This window comes from Eurypyga helias, unplaced genomic scaffold (assembly GCF_000690775.1).
Source record: "Eurypyga helias isolate BGI_N326 unplaced genomic scaffold, ASM69077v1 scaffold2875, whole genome shotgun sequence".
In the NCBI taxonomy this organism is placed as follows: Eukaryota; Metazoa; Chordata; class Aves; order Eurypygiformes; family Eurypygidae; genus Eurypyga; species Eurypyga helias.
The window spans coordinates 5,069-11,170 of record NW_010249338.1 but is presented as its reverse complement, the minus strand read 5'-3'; the positions used below and the strand labels follow the sequence as shown (position 1 = coordinate 11,170).

At 47.8% G+C, this 6,102-nt stretch overlaps 1 pseudogene; it reads left to right on the top strand.

The window, feature by feature from the left end:
* The first annotated feature begins 704 nt into the window (after positions 1 to 704).
* LOC104509383 lies at positions 705 to 1,079 on the top strand (annotated as a pseudogene).
* The last annotated feature ends 5,023 nt before the right edge of the window (positions 1,080 to 6,102 follow it).

The following is a 6,102-nucleotide window of genomic DNA, read 5'->3' as shown; positions in this document are numbered from 1 at the left end:
TTAGCAAACCTAGACCTAAACACAAATCCTTAAAACTTGGGGGGAGGGAAGACACTTTTCCCAGCTCTTATTTTGTGACAAACTCTTGGGAGAAGTTTGTGTGATCTTACTTCCCCTGGTCCTGTTTTGCCCAAGTGTAAAGATGTAGATTTGCCAGCCAGAAAATCAGCAAAACAGCACGCATATATACCCCAACCCCCAGCAACAGCCGTTGCTGTCTCCAGGGGACGTTGGGTTGTGTGACACAACTCCAGAGGGGACTGTGAATTTGTCCTGCCCACCTTTGGCATGCCTTTCATGGCCCCTTGAGTTAAGACTGGAAATGTAAGTAACCAGAGCTTCTCTAAAAGCCAGAGCCTGTCTGTTCCTGCCCCAAAAGCAGTCAGATAGCTGAGATGAGGTAACACTCCCCAGAAGCACCTTGGCACCATGCCTCTTCCAAAGCCCTCACTCCTCCACTGCAGCAGGAGCTGTCTCTCCCTTCTCGCTCAATATTCCTTCTCAAACTTCAAACCAACCATCTCCTTTTCTTCCAGGTGTTCATCCAGGGCCAGCGTGGTGCATGAGTGGGAGCCACCACCGCCACAGCATCTCCTCCAACTCTGTGTTTGACACACTGCGGGGGCTGGTCCAGCCCTGAGGGTTTCCCACCTCCACCGTGACCCTTTGCAGCACATTCCTATGCCATTTGACTCCCGAAGAGGATGTCTCTACCCAAAATCCAAATAGAAGAGGCTCTGGACAGCACGGATGCTGGCTCGGGAGGTGTTGCTCCTCCTGACGACCATCTGAGGAGCCTCAAGGCATTGACAGAGAAGCTGAGACTGGAGACCAGGCGCCCCTCCTACTTGGAGTGGAAGGCGAAGCTGGAGGAGCAGGCATGGAAGAGCCCCCAGCCAACGGGAGAGGAGGACACGGTGACTGAGGCCAAAAAGGCCACGGGAGAGACTGTCCCCTTGAGGAAGGTGCAGCTGCATCTCAATGGGAACCCTTCCCAGGACAAGGTGACTCTTACCTCAGGGAGAATAGGTGGCTTTGAGACCATCGACGAAGCTTTGACGTGGCTCAGGAAGGAACTGGTAAGTGGTTTCCTGTCCCTGTTAGATAACACACTTTTTCAAGAAGCGGAGAGGGGGAAAAAAGAATGAGGAAACAAGCAACTCCCTGTTCCTACCTGCCTTCAGCCCCAGGCAAGAAGGCAACACTCAATCATTTCATTTTCTTGGGCTGGTGGGAGACGGAGCAGCCCAGGGATGGGAAAAGGCAAATGTCAGAGCACCCATAACCTCAGAGAAAGAGCTGGGTGCATCTCAGCATCCCTGCTGGCATCCAGCAGGTTGGGGAAATATGGTAGCTTGTGCTGGTTAGGATTTTTTAGCATTCTTCCCCCTCCCCTGCTTCTCTGTATCTCAACGTTCAGATGAACGCGGCAGGTGTGAGTACACCACGAATAGCTGGGCACTGCTGGAGCAATAGCCCTTCTCTGGTGGGCATAGAATCACAGAACGGTTTGGGTTGGAAGGGACCTTAAGGATCATCCAATTCCAACTCCCCTGCCATGGGCAGGGACACCTTCCACTAGACCACTGCATCACAAAGGGATCTTCCATCACCAGTGCTTCATCAGGGAGGAAGTGTGATGAGATCCATCCCCTGGATCTGCCCTTGCAGATTGTGGTTGTCGGTGGTTTAGGAACCATGACAGAAGGTTGTATGCTGATGATTTAACATGTGTTAGCAGATCTAGCCTAATTCTCCCTCTTTTTTTTTAAATTCATGACTCTCTAGAAGGTCTTCTGGTAAGCTGCTTCCCCAAGTCATTTCTGCATGGTGACAACAAGCACTTCCTTGTGTTTCAAACTGTTGTGGAAACCCCTTGTTTTCATCATGTAATATGTAATGAATAATATTCCTTCTTCTGCTGTATGCATGATGCCAGAGCCCTATCTCAGACCCCTCCCCATCCAGCTCTTACACGTTGGCTTACATCTGTTGGCTCCATGACCCCTCCCCATCCAGCTCTTACAGGTTCATTGTCTGTTGGCTCCGTCCACATTTCTGTCATCCTCCCAGTCCAACCAGTTATAAGCAGGTACTTTCACAGAGAGGAAGACAAGACAAAAATGCTACATCCATGCTAGGAAAATACAGAGAGCCAGGTCATGGGTGCTGGAAGCTCATCTTTTGTTGTGTTGCTATCATGGTCTTTGGCACAAATTTGGCCAACTAGTGCTGACCCAAGCAGCTCCCAACCCAGCTCAAGAGCCAGCACAACCTGGGGATAATTCTCAGGAGGAAGTGTGGATGCAGCACATCTTTTCTGGAGGCCAGAGGAGGTCAATAGGATGGACACAACAGATCAGGGCAGCTGTATTCAGGGCTGGAGAATGGGCTCTGGTGCTCTTCACAAATGTAGGAGCACGCAGACATGAAGACCACATTTACAAGTGATTCTTCCCTTCTCCTTGTTGGAATGAAAAATCCTTATTATTCAGCCCACATGACTGGAAACAACTCTAGTCAAGTGGCTTTGTTTCTGTTGCCTCATTGCAAGTTTGCCTGTGAGTCCCATCAGTGTCTGCAACCGAGTGGAGAGCAGAAACATTTGCTACAGGGTCCCAGGGAGCTGGGACACAACTTGCAGTTCAGATGCATTTGTGAAAATGTTCCTGTGCAAATGCTTTGCTTTCGATAAGCTCAGGAAGTCTCTGAGGAATTCTCATGCACAACAACAGATAATAGCTTTTAAAAATTCTCTGTGACTTTTGCTCCAGAGGATTTTTTATTTGTCAAGTTTTTGTTGCTCATGCTGCATTTGCCCAGGTAGATTGATCTCTAGAGAGCTTATTTACAGAGGTGGTTGAGGATGTCACAGTTTTGGTGCTTGAGATGTTTCTTAGGCTTTCACAAGGCAAGTGCGGTGCTGTCAAGAATCAAGGACTATTATGAAGAGTTTTGAGCTGATCTCCTAAAATCCCTTAGTACTTTGGAGAATCTCAGCTCCAGAATCTGGGTCCATGCTTGCATCTGTGATGCAATCTTAAATTCATGGTGTATTTGTTGTAAAACCCAAGTCTCAAGATGCCCAACATCAGTAAGAAGCAGATTTTCCTTCTCAGAGCCCCAGATTTTAAAAGGTTTGGTTTGTTGTCTCAGTTTCTGCCCATGATGGAAGTATAAATTGTCTGAATCTGATTCTACCCCTTAGACTAGGGTGTGTATATAAACCACCATCTGATGAAAACTGAAAGTTTAAATTAAAGAGGAAAAAGGGCAAAGCAAACCCTGATTTTTCCTTTTCTATTTTTCTGCCTCTTAATTATACCAGTCTTTGCTGGATCTGGACATGTAATTTAGAACAATTTCCCTAAAAAAGAGAGCATGTATTTGACTGACCACACAGCTAAATAGCTATGTTGGAGGCACTATTGTTGGGTAAGAGCTGCCAGCACACAGTGAGAACACAGCAAGGCCATCGCATCACAGGATGCTGGAACAAAAAGATGCATTTCACATCACATTTTAAGGGTGAAATACAGATTCTTTTCAAATAAACAAGCTTCCACACATTCCAGCACAAATAGGATTTTTGCTTGTTTATGCCTGGGTTGTGATAAGAAAGCAAATGGGAAGGTTTCAGAGCAGGATATGGTTATGTCTAAGTTTCTGCATCTACTTAAGGCAGGAGCCAAAGCCAAAAAGGGCAGCATTCCTCTGACAGCACCCTGTGAGGAGCAGCCAGCCAGGGGGTCAGCACCCCATACCTTGGGTAACATCACCCTGAGCAGGCAATCAATCTTTCTGGTCTAATTTATCATAGGAACACCACACAACCCAGCCTTGCCCCAAGCAAGCGTATCATAGAGTCACAGAATCATAGAATGGTTTGGGTTGGAAGGGACCTTAAAGATCATCTAGTTCCAACCCCCCTGCCATGGGCAGGGACACCTTCCACCAGCCCAGGTTGCTCCAAGCCTCATCCAGCCTGGCCTTGGACACTTCCAGGGATGGGGCATCAACAGCTTCTCTGGGCAACCTGTCCCAGTGCCTCCCCACCCTCTCTGGGAAGAATCATGGACAGCTTTCTGAAGGTCATCCAAAAATGATCCAGTAGTCATAGTTGGGGTGAAATCTGCCTGCACCACACCGTCCTCTGCTGCAGGGTGAATTCTCCTCGACTCCACACAGTCCTTCGTGAGAAGTCAATTTAGAGTATGTAGGACTCATCTGGCAATGAAAGGGGAAAATCCCATGTCCCTACTGAACGAAATGCAAGGATGCATCTCCATCACCCCCACTGTGCAACCCTCACCACAGCTACCAGTGTGTTTAGGCTGGGTTATTTCAACAGCATGGCCCCAGCACAGTCTTGGCTTGTACCCATTAGCACTCTGCCAAACAGCTAGAGCTTCAGGAGTTTGCACATGCTGAGGACTGTTCCCAACAGGCAGTTTGTATGGGACCACCCGATTCTGGAATTAGCTCTGTCCCAGCCAAAACCCGTGGAGGCAGGAAAATTAATTTAGTAGTATCTGTATGCCCAAACTTCCTCTTGGCCATGGTGCTACAGAACCAGCCATGGCATGGATTAATTGCTTGGTCAAGGAGTTCCCAGGTTTAAAATTAAAGTTACCCATAAAATCTGAAGCATTACTCCCACTTCACACAAAAGGGGTCATCCAGTGCAGCAAGGAATTTGTCTCCATGTATCCAGAGCCTGCTCTGGTTCAGGTTCGGCCAGGTTTGGGCTCCTCATATTCAGAAGTGAAGGACAAACCCAAGGTCTTACTGTGCATCTGCTATTCTTGTTCTTTCACCCCACATGACCTGTTCCAGGACCTGATTTTGCATATCAAGTCCTGGCCCTGGTTTCCAGGGCTGACATATGCACACTGAGCTCCAGCCAGCCGTGTCAGCTGGGACCTGCTGAGAATCTGGCCCCGAGAAGGTGATTTATTCAGACGTGCAAACTCCTGCTCTTGTTTTTGCGCTGAGAGGCTCTGTGTAGGTGTACGAGCAAATTGCAGCACTCAGCATGTGCTGAACCACCCTGGGGCGGGAACACTTCCCTCCCTAAATCCTCCTGCCTCTTCTTAGCCCTCGTGCTTGCCTTTGTGCTGTCAGGTGTGGCTGCTCTTCTTCAATGCTGAAAGCAGAACCATCAACAGCCAGGCTAGACTGTATTTCCCTCTTTGTTTTTGTAATCTGTCAGGTTTTACAAGTTCTAAAATTCGGTCTAAAATTACAAAGTCTAAAAATTGGAGACCTCTTCCTCCTAAACGTGGTTAAAGAACAAAATTCTGCTACGAACTGAGACGTCTTAGGACAGTTCTGACTTTGTCCCCAGAGAAAAATACACTTTCCATCTCAAATTCACCAACTGAAATCTGAGATGTGTGAGCCAGAATGCAGGAAAAGTTCTTGGAAAAGAACACAAATTATGTTCTCTCCTGAGAAATTGTCAAACACCTATGTCCTGTTGGTCAGAGACGTATTATTAAATATTAACTGCTGTTATCTCTCTTTACGATACTGATATTGGCTGAATAAGTGCTTAAGTGAATTTAAACATGATGCAGCACCGAAACAGGGTTGGCATGAGCCTCGTTGCAGGCTGCTCCATGGTTGTGCAGAGGTGGAGAGGTGGAGAAGGGGTCTAGAGCATGTACGCAGTGGTGGAGATTGGCCTGCGTTGGGAGTCCTCTGCTACATAGCAGGTCCAGGAAGGATTTTACTGTATTTTAACTTAAAGCAGTGAAAGAACACAGGCACCAGGGCAGGACCATCTCTGCTGCAAATTGCTGGAACAAGGGTGCAGTTTAGAAGTTACCCCACAACCATCCCCAAAGGACACCTACCCTGTTTTGGAGAGAGAGGGAGTTTCACGGCATGGATGTGGATTTACGTGCGTAGCAGGGATGTAACTGCAGCTCAAAGAAATGATGTGCTCTTCCGTGTAAGCCCATGTGCAAGCCCACTGAGGTGTCCTCTGTTCATCTCACTCAGATGCTAAACTGACTGGCTCCGAGGAGACCTCATTGCAGCTTTCCAGTATCTGAAGGGGGCCTACAAGGGTACTGGGAGAGGACTTTTTACAAGAGC